Source organism: Colius striatus, chromosome 3 (assembly GCF_028858725.1).
Source record: "Colius striatus isolate bColStr4 chromosome 3, bColStr4.1.hap1, whole genome shotgun sequence".
NCBI classification, from domain to species: Eukaryota; Metazoa; Chordata; class Aves; order Coliiformes; family Coliidae; genus Colius; species Colius striatus.
The window spans coordinates 75,092,776-75,109,079 of record NC_084761.1 but is presented as its reverse complement, the minus strand read 5'-3'; the positions used below and the strand labels follow the sequence as shown (position 1 = coordinate 75,109,079).

General features: G+C 35.2%; 1 protein-coding gene across 2 annotated transcripts in view; it reads left to right on the top strand.

The window, feature by feature from the left end:
- Positions 1-16,304, top strand: part of KLHL5 (kelch like family member 5) — a 54,723-nt gene that overhangs the window by 1,018 nt on the left and 37,401 nt on the right. For both annotated transcript variants that reach the window (XM_061993498.1, XM_061993497.1), the window contains exon 2: positions 1,782-1,874. The gene's annotated coding sequence lies outside the window, so the exon portion shown is untranslated. The remainder of the gene's footprint in view (positions 1-1,781; positions 1,875-16,304) is intronic.

The following is a 16,304-nucleotide window of genomic DNA, read 5'->3' as shown; positions in this document are numbered from 1 at the left end:
CTTAGCAGGGTGTAAGGATTTTTCTTATCAAAACTGTTATTTTTCTTATTATCAGAACTTTGAACTGGTGGTTCTATCAGTGTAGCTTTTGTATCTAGACAAACCTCACATATTGTGCAGATGGATCCTTTTCAAAAATGGATCACAAGATGCATTTTCATGAACGATTCATTAATTTTGCCAGAAACTCTCCAATCACATTTCATTGAAGTATTTTTGCATGAGAATATACAGAGACATACGTGGATGGGTACTTAAGAAGAAAGGCTTTGTTCTTGAACCGCATAGGTGCATTCCTGACAGAGGATGTGTTCGGAACTCATGTTTTTCCTGTTTTCCACTTGCTGAACAATGCTAAGGACCACAAAGCAGGACAGAACCAAAATAGTGATGATAATAATAACCCTAATCTGAGTTGGATAGTCTTTTCCTCTGCCATGTGTCATTGAGCTGTTCTCTCAAGTATATCCTCTGGATGGGCAAGTCCACTTCCAAAGCCAATATGTTTGCTCCATTGTAGTAGATTTTAACATATTGTGCTTCACAGACTGTAGTTAAAAAGTTAAAAAAGAATATTCATGAAAATGAAAATATCTTCAATTGAGCTGTTACAGTCAAACAATAGTTGCAACAGTCACTAACAATGACATTTCACATTAATGAATTTGTTCCAAATCTCTGGACTTCTGTATCACCAGTGCTTTAAAAAAGATTGTTCTCTGGCTATGTTGCTATCTTGTGGTTTTGTTGATGTAATTCAGGGTTTCATGATGTGGTAAAGAAGATTACCCAGCCAGAGATAAGGTGACCTAATAATGAAAGTTTCTACAGCTCTTAAGAAGTTACACTGTGGTTTTTATGTTTCCCTTACAAAACTCTTAAAATGGAAAAGTTTGCCTTCTCCTCCAGCAAATAAATTGCATTTCATTGCAGCAATCTTACCAAGCTGAAGAATGCATTACTTACAAACCTGTCTGCTTGCTTTTTTTCGAAAGAATAAAATCTTTCGTTCAAAATTGCCAACAAAGCAACTGCTGACCATAAATACATGTATTTGTTGGCTGTATGCCCTTAAAAAAATTGCAGAGGCGAGATGAGGTTACATGCTTCAGATGCAAGAATGAGGTGATAGTACTTGCAGGTAGTAAGAAAGATCAGACCACAAGAGATCAAATATTAGGTATCACATTATGCATGCAGGTGTCCTATGGAGCTGTGTTTTGTTTCATGCCTGTAAATAGGAAAGGGTTGAGAACCACTGTAACAGAAAACGTAGAGCTGCTCCGTTTACTGAAATATATTGAGTGCTGGTCCTTGCCTTTATTCGTCGATACAGTCAATGTTACTCTTTTGCAACAGTGTTCAGTTTAAATGCTTCATGTGGCAAATCAATTCTTCACTCCTCTTCCTTTAATGGAATTACATCAAAAGAAATATAGGGGTGAAAATGCATTAAGGTTATTTAAAAAAAACCAAAAAAACAGATACTGTCTTGTAACCCAGTGTTTCTTGAAAGTTTATGTATTAAAAATTCATATTATTTTTCCTTCTTTCTTTGGAGTCTTTGATGTGTATGTAACTTGAAGCTGTGGAAAGAGCCAAGGTGACTGACAGTCATGTAGTGACATACTTTTATTGCCTTCCTCTCGAAGCTTAGGAATCACAGGACAAATGGAAGGAATTTCTATCAGAATAGAGTTGGCAATCTGCTTCCAAGTTTTATTCTATTTTTTCCAATGGCTGGTTCTTATTTGTTTGCACTGTTATTTTTCTGCCTCTAGATTTTTTTTCTGCTACCTCAAACTTTTTGGACGAGGAAGACCAATGGAACTATATGATTCTTTGAACATCTAGAGATCATTCCAGTGTTACAGGTAATTACCTTATTTACTCAGTTCTAACAAAAAGTTGAATGCTATATTATGCTATAAGGAATGTGATTTTAGCCCACAAAGTTTACTGGGTCTTCCCTACATCTGAAACGTCATCTTTTTTTGTATTCTCCATCTTGTGAAGGCTTCCTTCTGGTAAGTGGATGCAATCAGGAATTCACTTTGCTTTTGTGGACTTCACATACTACTGTTTGGAATCATCAATCCTGTTCTCTAACAAAGCATGCTTTATAAAAGATTGTCAGTATTACTATAAAGTTTCATTTTAATCTTTTCAGAATACATGAGAATCCTCTAACTTTGACTTTTAGTCATCACAGGGAAAACAAGAAAATTTGATACTGAATCTGTAAGAGAAAATACTGCTTTAGAGAAATGCTTATGAATAGAGAACCGTCAACTGCACAGTCAAATCTCATTACTCAAATAACACTAACTGGCTTTCACTTTCTTTCATTTTTTTAAACAGGCAAGTAGAAAGACTGTTCCAAACTGAAGTTATTTTCAAAGGGAATAGCTTTGACGTTTACAGAAAGCAAAGGGATAAAAGAATGTTGAAAACATGAATACGTGCAAGAATCTAGCTTTACCTGAACTCTGCAAAGTAAAATAGTACTGAAAAAAATAGTAGTGAAAGCTGTCCAATTAATTTAGGAATCCTGCTTTCTTGACTTGTGATGTCTCTTGGTTTGGAACGTTGATCAAGAAATATTCATTTTGTTGTCTAGAATTTATTCATGTCAAGACATAAATACAAGAGATATGGTCTTTCTCACTATTTCTGTCATCATCTGTCATGTCACTGACAACTTACCATGCACGTAATATTTTTAACAGTAGATAGTTTAATTCATCCTGTTGTGTATTTTCTACTTCTTTGGTTCTTGATTATTTTTTTTGGCACGGTATATTGTAGTATTGATTTTATTTTGTGGGGCTATAGCTTTCCAGGAGCAAGAAGTCTAGAGGAATATTTCAGTTCTACATGCTGGAATGATAAGGAGTCCATTTCAAATAAATTCATCCTAGAGTGATAGCTAAGCACCAGGTGCAGTGTCCTTCATGTCCATCTGCTGAGACAGTCGCATCCTAGAAGTACACAACTCTTGAGACATAGTTTTCATTAATGGTGATGATAAAAGTGTTTGGGAATTCTGGGTGTAGTTATTACAAAGTCTTGCTTTTCTTTGGGCATTTTCTGTGTGTGGCCATCATACTTAGGCGTTGAGAACTATGAGTTTCGCAAGTTCAGACTCTGAGTCAATTGCTATCCTCTCATTTCTTTTTATTGCTCCTTATTAAACTATTGGAAGACATTTCAGTATTCTCTTTTATAGATATTAATTATAAATGTCTTTAATATTTCAGATGTTTACTTCTCCCCCTCACTGGTGCATCAAAAAAAAAAACTAGTGTGTTCTTAGTTAGCATAGCGACTATTTGGGCTAAATGAAATTCATTCCCATAAGCTTCCTATACTTAGAAGCATATATCAAAATAGCACTTTAATATTACTATTGCTCTGATCCCAAAGAAGAAAATGCTTGAAAGATACCTAAGGAGCTTATTCCAAGTTTACAGTTGACAAAGTAGTAATGACTTTGTCCAGTAATTGGCAGTCATACCACTGGCACTATGGTAATCATCAGTACCAACAACAGGGAAATACTTGGTGCTTTGTTAATCTTCTGTGTATTTTCCTTCAACACAGGCTTATAATACCAAAATAAAAACCCGTTTCTCACTCTGCATTGCTGTCGTCGATACCAAATTTTAGTACTGCATAGCAGAATGATGATTTTGTTACCGGATGCTGAAAATTTAGTGCCTAGATGGAATCTGAGAAGCACCTGCTTAAACTTGATGTTTTCCTCTGTTTCACTCAGGTCTCGTAAATTAAAAGCATAGGGTTATAAACAACTTGAGAGTGAAACTCTAACAAGGGTCAGTTGATAGTCTTTCAGATGCCTTGAGATTCAGCTCTCTCTACAAAGATATTGACACCATTTTATTTATCCTCTCCTGTGTCTGTTTAGAAACCTTTCCTAAACAACCTGTTAACCCAAGAAAGATAATCAGAAAATGGTTATCATTGAGACACAACTGGGGAAACCAATTCTTTTTGACTGCCATATTTTCTGGGAAATAACAGTTTATTTAATTTCTGGTCATAAAGGATTAACCTTCAGTCAGGCTTTTTATCCCTTTTCCTTTTTTTCCCCCCTCTTTTTAACTTCCTTAGTCAATCTGTATCTTTATTGGTATCTTCCACCATAGGTGACATCAACACTTCTCTTACGTTTAAAAATTATTAGAACTACAAAGGTTCCGCAGAAATGACTTGAGAGCAGACTTTTTGTATTCCTTTTTTCTGCAGTAGTTCAAAATGTGGTAGCTCCACTTAATGAAAGAGCTGACCTATTTTGTCTAGTCGTCATAAGTGTTAAAAACAATTTTACACAAAGGCCAAAATGTACCAAAGAGAAGGAATTGAAAAGAGAGATTACTGCGGGAGAAATCCTTGTTCCTGTCTTACTACAAGGTAGAATGACTAATTATCAAGCAGGGCTGCTAATTAATAATTATGTCTTATGGTCTATGCTGGCATTTTTCCAGAGGGCAAGTTTCTGTAAAGTTGAGAGAGAGATTGGTTTCAGTCTGTTCAGAGGAATATGTTGCCAATTAATTACCTCTTCTAAGTGCAACTGTTTTTAAAAACCCTGATGTCTTCAGTAACAGTAGGATATGCTTTGAAGAAGAATTTTTGATTTGTAACATGGATTCTTCCAAAGGCATCCATCAGATTGTTATAATTAATGGACAAAAGTTTATAAAATTGTACAAGATGTTTCTGTAAAACAATAAAATTTAAAGTGGAACACTGGCTTCATCTCCTTGAGAATGTGTCTGCATAGACTTGTTCCACTGCCTTAGCTGATACTTTGTGAAGATATCAATATACGTTGCATTGACTCTATTGGAAAGAATTTAACTTAATTGTAAACTTCATAAGAGTTTAACCAACTTAAATTTTGAAGTGCTTTACAATTCAAGAAATTGCCACTTAAATCAACATTCTACTTTTATTTTGTGCAAACTCCTGTAGCTTTGTATTACACATTCAGTGGTGGGAGTTGTTCTTGAAAGAGCATATCAATTGTTCTAGGCATCTTCTTAAGTATAGATTGCAAGTGCTTTCCTACTAAAGGGATAAATACCCTTTTAAGTTTGAGAAATGTCACCTCTTACAATTTCGAAAAATCACCAATGTTTTGCATAATTACAGCCTTTTAAGCCTTTGAAAAACATTTTGAAAATGTGTTTCTCAGCCTACACCTTACTGGATTTTATATGGGGGAGAGGAGGAGCAGGATGTGTCTTGCTTGAAAAGAATGAAAGTGTAAGTAACTAACAGGAGTGCTGCAGATAACTTAACCATTTCAGCACTATTCTTCTAGTCTTTCCTCAATTATTTCCTGTGGGTTGCAACGAAGACTTCATTCAGCTAAGTAGGCTTTCTCTCTCCAACAATAAAGCAATTCTCACCTTGACAAAGCATTACAAGGGTAGCATTGGAAAGGACATATTAAATTAAATATTAATTCATTTTGTGATGTGTTGAGTATTGTGAGGCCAGAACTGTGATTATTCCTTTCATCACTCTTTGTTTTGTGATTATAGTATTCAGTTGTTAGTTAGAAAGAAATCTCTCCCCTCCAATCTCAGTTTGGATTAGAATTTAGACCTATGTGAAGAGAGGCCCTGCAGGAAGCACTTTATTTAACTACTATCTGAGGTACAACTTTCTTCTGAAATGCAATTTCCAAAAAAGAAAATTTAAAAAGGCAATATTTTTAAAAGCTAAACATAAACCACAAAAAATAGTTCAGTTGTGCAGTTCTAAGTTTTCAGTTAAGTCAAATATTTCTGTTTTAAAACTATTTGGAGTGTATCTGCTTCCTACTGGTTTCTCTGAAGTACTCTCTTTTCCCCTTTTATTATCCGTTGAATTAGTAAGCAATATATTTGCTAGATGGAGTAGAATCTGTTTCCTATTCTTCCTTCTATGTTTCTCATGAAAGAGGGTGTGGTAGTGTGTTATGCTCATGGTTTTGTAACCCTTTCATGCTCAGTGTTGCTTATTGGTGGCCATACTCCCAACTATAGGAACTGTTTACAGGTAAGATGTTTTTATACTGACTTTGAATAGGACAATCTTGCAATGTGTTGACCTAGAAGCAGTTTCACTTTCTAAGCACTTTTTTTTTCTAGCAGTTTTAAATCCATTTTCTGTACTCATTGTTCATAAAGAGAAATAACAATGCAGAAAGACCAAAAAGAAAAACCTATGCTTAGGTCTTAATAACATTGTGCTCTCGAAAATTTCCTTCAAAATGTTTTACTAATCTGTTATCAATCATAGCTATTCAAAACCATAAACAGGAGTGAACTACCTGTTCATTACTACATTACCTTAAATCTCTTTTAGGTTAGTTTTAAATGATGATTTTTTTTCCTGGTGTGTCTTCCATCTCTTCTACCTCCCCTGCTTTCTCCAATATGATATGGAGCAGGAAGAGGAAATACTGATAAAACTTTGATACAAACTATATAGGCATGATGATGATGTCTGGTACAGATTTGAATTGAATTGGGTGAAAATAGTGTCTTTTATTGTGGAAAAAAAATAATCTTACACTTTAGTAGCTTTCATTGCAGAGTCACCAGAGCTTGTCAAAGTCAGGCTAAAGTATACTCACAGAACAGATGAAACATTCACAGCTCTAAGCTGCATAATATGGTACATATTTGTAGAGTACAGTAAGACAAGAATCAAGTCCAGAGATATTTACTAACTTGAACTGTAAAGAATAAAATAGTAATATTGCTGACTTAGGACTTAATTTAAATGTTTGTAAGTAGTGTGTATATGGTGAGGAGACCTAGGAGAAGCTCACAGGAAGATGAGGTTTTTGTCAGTGAGTTTGGCGATTTGATTGTTTGCAAGCAAGTTTGTTCTTGTTACCAGAGTAGACATTCTGTGCAAGTAAGCTATTAGCCTGACAATTGCCTTCAAGATAAGTAAAGCATTCTACATTGATTATTCATTATATCCATATTCATTTATCTAGTAAATAGTCTAAAATATATTCTAATATTCTAAAAAGAAGTGCTTTTGGATATTAAGTGATCACTTGGTCCTTGCCAAGAGATCTTTTACATGCAATAAGAGAAACGGTGTTTTGGATGTAAATGTAATCACAAGCTTGTGCATTCAAACTATAATTAAAGCATTAAGAAAGCAAAGCATGTAATGGTGTTACCTTAACTTGATAATGCTTGGCAAGATCATCATTTTAAATTTGGAAGGATTTTCCAAGGAAATAGAAGTAGTTAGCTAAAGTTAATCTATGAGTTTATAAGCATGTGAGCAGATCACACAATAAGTAATAGAACTTTACTCTTTTGTACCTTTTGTCACTTTGTGTTTTTTTTTTTTTAATAAATAGAAATGTAAATTGCATCTTTTGCATAAGATATTGACTGATGTTTTAACCAAAGCTCAATTGTACTAAAACAGGTTAAATGATAGTTTCAGTAAACATTCAGACATTACTGTTTGAAAACTTACAAGCTCAATGAATGAGAAATACTTCTTATAAATACTGAATGCTAAATTAGGACTTCTTAGAACTTTGAGCTAATAGGGATGGTAGATGAAGACCATTTAGATTGTAGACCATCTAAATCTGCTCAGATCCGCACACAATAATACAACACGTTAGTTTTGTATTTCTCTTAAGATCTAGCCAGAGTCAATGGGAGAGAAAGAATGAAAAAAAACACCCACTTGGTAGACAAATAATGACAGTTGTGGGCTTTGGATTTTTTTTTTTTTCCTCAGTTATGAGAGTTTAGTCATCTGGGTTTGAGAGGTTTTCTCTATTTTGAGCATGCTGCTTTGGTAGTGGACCTCATGCCCCTGGGAGTGACAATAGTTTGGATTAGTATCTTGGGTTCCTTCTGGCAGTTTATTTATATTGCTGTTGTCTGCTAGTTAGTCTCTGTGAAGAACAGAAAATGGTTTAGGATTGCTGTAAAAACAGGGGTAAGGCAGCTAAGATGGGGGTCAGTATGCCTCTTAAGATAGCTGAACAGTTAACTCTCCAAGTACTTAAATGATTTCAAGGTTTAGTAGATGGTCTAGATTTTCTACCATTGTTGCCACCTTCTCAAGGTCATTTTTGTTTTAATAGAATCATAGAATTGTTTTATGCAATTGTGGAAGTGTAGGAGCTCATCAGTCAGATGCTGTGATGATTTCTGTTCTACTTTGTTTCTGAATCTTGGCCTTAGGTGTGATGTGTAGCCACTCCAGCTAAGGCAGTTGTGCATACTCTGAAGCAAAATGATATGCAGCTGGTGAGTCTAAGTTCTCCAGACGAGTTTGCTTTATGTCTTTTAGTTTATCAGTTCCTCCCTTAATAACATTTCTGTCTATCTGCCAAATGCAGTCAAACTCTGCAGTTTTGGAAGGCCAAATAAGCAGTACTAGTTGACCTATGAGCTGATGAGCCTGTCTGCTTCTGGGTGTGACTACAACAAAGGATTTGTCTGTCCTGCTACTTAAGAAAGGTTATGTATGCATGTGGGTGAGGGAGACTGAGATGAAGTGTGGAGAAGAGCTGGAGTTACTGTTAGAAGGGCTTGTAAAAGAAATAATAGTGTATAAGAAATAATAGAATCTGAGACTTACTTATTCATGACACTGCAAAGACAGAATGGGGAACATAATAAACCAGTTTTCTGATTATACTTAGGAATACATGGTGACTTGATACATAGTTTAATCTGAGATTAATAGTATCCAAATGCAGGATTAAATTATTTTTGTTGTTGTTTTGTATCTTATATCATTTTAAACAACATTGATGCAAGGCAGAGTACTAGTTTTGTTTTAGAGTGAAGGAGATAATTAAATGTACAGTGATTTGTTCTGCATGGGGTTTTTTCCTGATGATACTTTCTCGAGCCAAATCACTGGTAAAATCAATGTAAAACTTTAATTAGCATTCATAATTTAATCATGTTGCTTATACAAATTTGTGAAGCTTATTGTGACAAGAAAAACCTATCATCAAAATACAATGCCTGTTAATAAAGCAGAGAATACAAGGCATTTCATTAACAAATATAAGTATTATCCAATTTAAATATCTCTGGGACTATGTGATTAGAAATATTGCTCTCTGGTATCGATCATTCATTTCAGTGCTTAATTTTTTATTTACGGTTACTGCTGTAAATGTCACTTGTTATGGAGAAATAAGATGAAAGGGTTAGTTTTTCTACTCTACAAAGTAATACTTTGTAGTAATGTATATCTGTCAGCTACTAGTGTCTGATTTATGAACAGAATTTTTTGTAATGATTGGTTATGATTCATCTCTTAATCCTTAATCAGAATATGAACAGTTACGTAGTCTTTTAAAAATCTTTACTATAATATATATATTTTGTAACATTTTGAGGTAATTTCTTTGTGTGGCGTTTCCTGTGTAGTCATTGTTTCATCTGTGTTCAGTGTATAGGGGGCAACCACCACCAGCAACTTGAATTGGAAAAATGCTCTTCTGTACTTCTGTATTAAAGTAAACATATGTATTTAGAGTTGCCATAGAAAATCTTAATACCATACTGGAAGGAGGAGAACATGTGCATGTACAGTATACTTTTGATAATGTTCTAACAAAATGCTTCTGAAGGCACTTATTACTTTTGTTTGCCTGTTAAAAAAATCAATAAATACTTCATTTAGCAGGGGGATGAGAATAACCTCCTATAAAGCAACATTACACTCAGTAGCATGGAACAGATGTGTTGAATTCCTCGTGTCCAGTTCTGGGCTTCCAGCTCAAGAGGGACAGAGAGCTTCTGGAGAGAGTCCAGTGCAGGGCCACCAAGATGATCAGGGGACAGGAACGTCATCCTTATGAGGAAAGGCAGCAGGAACTGGGGCTGTTTAATTTAAATAAGAGTAGACTGAGGGTGACGGAGCCCTGGCACAGGCTGCCCAGGGAAGGTGTGGATTCTCCTTCTCTGGATGTTTTCAAAACCTGCCTGGACTAGGTGGACCTGCTTTGGCAGGGGGTTTGGACTGGATGGTCTCTAAAGGTCCCTTCAAACCCCTACCATTCTGTGATCTGCTGTACATCTAGTCACATCAATTGTTTCTAAAAATGTATTAAATATGAAAAATTATTAAATATGTATTAAAATATGATATCCTCATATATTATCCCTTATAGAGCTGAAAGTCTCAGTTGGAGGATGTGGGGGATTGTTAACTGAGGCTACTAATTAAACAGAGGTCCTCATCAAGAGAGAAATAAGGAGTCTCTTGGGATGTCTTTTGTTGTTAAATCATTCCAGAGAATGTTCACTTCTCTGTCTTGAAATTCTGTTCTGTAGTAGCTGTGGCATTGCATAGCTTAACATTAAAATGCAGTGTAAACTTCTTTTGCCTGCACACTTCTATGTATTTCCCTTAGAAGCCTTTGTAGTCTGTCTTGGAGCACTATTTTGTATTACCTAATCACTTGCCAATCTGCTGTTCTTTTATTGTGTCATAATCTGGTAGTTTCCATGTGAGGCCTAATGTAGAACTGTGAGTACCTGTAATTTTTTACTAGACTAGCATGCACTCTGCTGTTGATGGTGTTGGTAGGGATGTGCTTTACCCATTTTTTCTGTGTGTTTGTAAGGAAAATGGAACGTCTCATAGTGAAATGAAGCTACTGCTGTCTTGGAAAAATGTAATAATATCTCCTTCAGTTTGCCTGTGGAGTTGCCCACAAAGGTGACCTTGGCTATGTTTGTATTATCTTGTTAAAAGGAAACTATCTCCATGTTATTTTGTTCGGATTTGCTGCAGTCCTTCAGTCTGTGGTCTATTGCCTTTTGCAGCTTTATTAGGCAATACCTTCTTAAACTGGTTTTATCTAAAGAATGGCTTTATGTACAGCAGGACTCCTTTAAATATTTGCAAAACAGTGGTTTTGTTACTATTCGTTCTTAACAGTGACATTTCAAGAGGAGATGACTTGTGCTGGACTATTACTATCTCTAGATTGATGACTTCACCTTGTTTTCGTTAGAATTGATGGTAGCAGTATTCCTGGAGTGTATGAACTGGGAACTTTTTGCATGTTTTACCTTTGTGTGACTACTTGAGACTTTTGATGTAGAAAACCATTTTTGTGATTTAGGGGTCTGACCTTTGACAACGTTGTCCATTTTGTGTTACAAACGAATTTTAACTGAAAAACCAGAGCTGATGTGATGGACTCGAAGTGCAAACTTTTTGAGGGTGAATAAGCTTCAGGGGGCTTAATGCTCAGTATTACAGTTTTACTCATAGATGATGCAGTTCTTGATAATGCTTGAGTTAATAGCTGGGTAGATGGAAATCAATATTAATGTTTAATGTTATAGAGATGTAAATGTGTCTTTGAACCGGTATGATGCTTGAACTAAAAAAATCTAGACTCTGACAGTGTAGTCTTTTACATACAGAAATCTTTCTCCTTTCCCCTCTTATCTGACTAAAATACATGTTAAACTAGACTGATGCTCTGTACAGGTCTTTTCATGCTACTATTAAGCTGAGTGCTCTAAACTCACTGTTTCTAAACATAAGGCTTGCACCTCTCAAGGGAAATGTGCAATGCAAAGTGGCAAAAAGTTCAGTGTAATGCCAGTAATTTGTCTGCACCTCATTTATGCCAGACAGAGCAACGAATGTAAGTACATACAGTCAGTAATTGTAGGGTGTTTTCCTCTCTTTCTCCCGGATGAGCTGGAAGAGACTTTTCACATAACCGTGAACTCTGGAATAAGAAGTGATTACTGTTGGATAGGATCACAGAGCATCAACATAACTATCTTCTTGAAGTCTTTGTTGAGCTATTTCTGTAATTTTGAGACTGGAACACAGAAATAGGGAAGAAAAGCGAAAGTAAACATTTAACATTTCTTTTAACATCAGCATAGTTAGAATTGCAGTTTGGGATTTGTCTGTAGCAGTTTTCTTTGAACAATAATTTTTAATGACTCAAAATAATACCTTAAAGTTTAAAAATCCTTTTTAGAAAAGTTACATTTTGAATATCTTTTATAAGTATGCATTTAATTAATGGGTGATCATCTTTCAGTCAGTGAACCTTCCTGTGCTTTAGAATACATATCTAAGTTCACTAAACATTGTCAGTAATACATTATCTTGCCTTAATGAGTCTAGTTATGTCTAGAATATCTTCTTATAGTTAATGCTTTAGTTAAGCAGTATTTTTTCAAGATAAACAACTCTTGCAGTCAAAACAAAGACTTTATCTAATTATTTTGACATTTTTATTCTTAATTGGCACTTAAAAGGATCATTTAATATCTTCTAAGGACTAGCTAAGCCTTTATGTTCCTAGATCTTCAGTTTTAAAAGGCGTAATTTAAAATCCGTTTGACAGACTAAATACCTTGAAAATATTATATCTGAGTTGCCCTGAAGTGTAGTGGTGATAGTTTTTTTGAAGCCAAAACATCGCAGTGCCACGAAAAATGTTACTATGAAAAGTGGTGTTGAGATTCAATTCTTAAAAGTGCCTCAAAAAGTATCCCGTAAATGTATTTGTTTATTAGAAAATTTAACTGACTTTGTAGTGAAAAAGGAAAAATCATGATGAATAAAAGTGCTTAGACCTAATTATTTAAATATTTTTTTCCATATTTCCCAGTGATGTACTAAAGATTTAAAGTGTATCTTCCCTCAAAGTATACAGTAGAAGAATCCTGGGAATAAAAATGTTGTCTAAATTGAATTAGTTATGCTGGATTGCAATCTTCCTTTAACACTTGTATGAATAAACATGTTTAATATCAAAGAAAGTGTAGTGAAGTGTTTGGCTAGTTAAAAAAAAAGCTGTTCTGAAGATATTGGAAAAGAGCAATTTATAAAGCTGTCATGATATACTCTTGATGTTACCTATTTGGACAATTCCAGATTTAATGTACTATATGCATTTAAATGTTTTCCTTCTGTTCACAAGACAGGATCTGGGAAACTGTCTCCTGTACTGATAGCTGCAGGAATTTATGATTTTGTGGAGCTGCTCAAATAAGAGAAGTTATGTACTTAAATGCTCCGGTGCTGCATTCGTAGGAATGTAAATCTGATCAGTCAAAACCAGAGTTTTCAAAATTGTTTTCACAGTAAGCTTACACAACCTCATTAATGTGAACTGAGTTAAGTTCCCAAAGAGGACAGTGTACTTGTATTTAAAATGTTATGAATCACCACAAAATAGGAAATGGTTATTCAGCCGCAAAAGCAACAAAGGTCAGGAAAAATGGATATAAGCACTTTTATGTTTTCATTAATTAAAAACATTTGCCTTAGTAAATTAAAAAACATATTTCAGAATCCTTTTGAAGTTTGTATACTATGTTTGACTGAGATGGTACCATTCAGTTTGCCTTTTTAGCAGGTTTCTCAGAAATGTGTTAGTGCATTAGAAATATGTATGATGGGAGGCCATAAACCAAGGGTGGACATCTGGATTTGTGAGTATCGATCACCAGATGAGATGTGAAAGATGAGGTTTGGGTCATCCTAGTATGGGGAAGTCCTAACAGTTCATCATTTGAGATCTCAAAAGTCTGTTAACTCACACAGGACCTAATAAAAGTGATCACGTTATTCATAGGAGTAAAACAGATGCCCTCAGTTACTTCCAAGTAATGTTGTCAATTTAAACTGAAGAAATAAAGTGGCATATGTCTCATCTTGTCATTTGTAATACAAACTTGTATCTAATTTATATGAAAGAGAGAAATAATTTAGATATTGATGCAGTTTGTCTTATAATTGTTATTTAGGAGACCATGTAGAGGAGTAAGAGTTTGTAAAATATAGAAAAACAAAAGAAAATAAGAAACAGTTTTGTGGTTTGGTCTCTTAAACCTTCGGGAAACTTTGTTTTGTAATCTCTGTTTGAGCTCATAGCTCCACAGCCAAAGAAAAGCAATAATTAGACTGTATTTCCCAATAAGTCATGAGAAAGTGATGAAAAAGCACTAGAATCAGCAAATCTGCCATGGTCTTAGTTGGTTTGTACTGGGACAATTTGAATTTTAAACAAGCTTATTACACAAGGAAGAGAATCCAGGTCAGTCCTTATGCATTAATGGATTTATCATACCTGCAGAAATAAAAGTATTTAAAGCCAACTTTTCATAGTTAAATGGCTAATTAAAATACTACTGCTGTGATGATCATTAAGAAATACACTAATCATTGTGTGGCTTCTCTACTCTTGGTGAACACCTGACACCAACACAACGCATAAGGAGAGGTTAAATAAAAAGATGCCATTTTGTTTTTATTTCCTAAACTGTACTGTAGTTTCATCCAACTTTGTCACACAAATGATAGTGTCTGAACACATAAAGCAGTTAAGCTTTTAAGAATTAGCTGTATGTGTACAAGATGAGCAGGGTCTGTAAGTCATATCATTTTGGTTCAACATCTGTAGAATTTTTATATTCATGTATTAAATCACTATCCACACTAAATATTTCTTCATGTGTCTGTGTTTAAATGAAATCCCCAGAAAAGGTGGTAACAACTTTGTATATTTACCTACTTAATCATGTCACCTTCCAAGTATCTTCAGCTACTTTCTGGACATGCTGCAAAGGCATTGATACATAGGTCCCGGTAGGCCAGGATGCTGGCAAGGTATGTGTTCTGAAATGCAGCATCTCTTTATAGAGAACAGCTGGAATGCTGTTTCTATAGAAATGAGCCTTGCTAGCATTTGTGAGAAGCACTTTCATAAATAACTGTGTTCTGAGCAATGATGAGTGAGCTTTTCAGGTGAAAACTAGCCCTTTCAGCACTGTGGTTCCCAAGAAAATGCTGTGATTTGCTCCTGGGGTCGAACATGAAATGGAGCATTTGTTTTTCAGGTGGTAAAATTGGACTTTTGTTTTCATATGAATGCTGCATATAACCTGTTTTAAGGAGTACTGCAGGTATCCTAAATTACAAGATCACATATTTTGTAGCTTATAGGGTTCATCTGAGAGATGGTGACTTCCACTTTTGATGAAAACTGTATGTAGTAAATAAGCACTTAGAAATTTGCTGCATATGTATCCTTGAGAGTTGATCAGACTGACTGAACTGTGAAGATTGAAAAGGTAGAACTCTATCAAAGACTGATAAAATCCAGTGCCTCTTTGTTGTTCTAAAATTGTTGCTACTGTTTGCATGTGATTGAAATGAGTCTCGGCATTTGATACATAACTAGCTCCACGTGTTTAGAGGAAACAGGCTGTTTTTCATAGGAAATGTAAATTGGTCATTGCGTAGTTTGTCCTTTTGTCTTTCTTCTCCTTACTGAAGTTAAAACTTTTGTTGGATATTCTAATACTTTGTGTAAATTACCATCTAGAGGGAAACCTGTCTCAAAAGTGTGCATCTCTTTTCACTGCTTCATCATGGTACTTCTAAACTGACTCAGAACTGCTCAGAACTGCTGATTATATACGATTAGAAAGAGGCATTTGGAGAAGTCAGCTTTTGGTGTCTGTTTTGCAGAGAATGTTTATGGTGTCTTGGTAGCTCTTCCTTGCTTTCACTTTTGGTGCTGTGCAAGTGAAGGGAAACTGGTAGCTAATCTCAGACTGAAATGTTCAGTCAAAGCACATCAAGATAAAAGGCTTTATAACATCATACTAGTCCCTTGAGCTTTACAGGCTGCTCTTGTCCTTTTTAAGTCAGTGCATGTCCTGTAATGGGAAAAAGAATTATTAACGGTTCAGCTTGTCCCCGGCACAATCAGTTGTCTTCAGATTGGTTTTAAGTCTTTTCTGTAAATTTATTCTTTAGCAGTGCAGGAGGAATTTAATTTGCTTTTTGCGTGGTTTTTTCCCCTCTGTAGTAGCAAGAGTTAACAGAATAAGAAGCAAAGAGTCTAAGATGCAGTACAGGAATTACTTCTCTGTCATTTGTGGTTTAAGAAAAGGGGGTGGTATTCAGCTCTTGAAAGGGCTTTAATGAATACTGTTTGGTGTTTTTGAAAGCTAATGGTCAGAGGAGAGCAACAGAAACAGCCTTGGAGCTTTTAGGATAAACTGATTAGCATTTTTCCTGGTTGAGGTGTTGTTTCACGTCCTCTTTTTATCTCGGGATTTTTCACCGGCTATTGCCTTTTGTTTATATTCAAATGACATGCCGTTATAAAGAAGCCTTTTTTTTTTTTTTAATGTGAATGCAGTGCTTTCTCCCCTCCTTCCGTGGAAAATCTGCTCGCCACAGACCGGCAGAGCATGTGTTTCTCTTGTCTTGGTTGG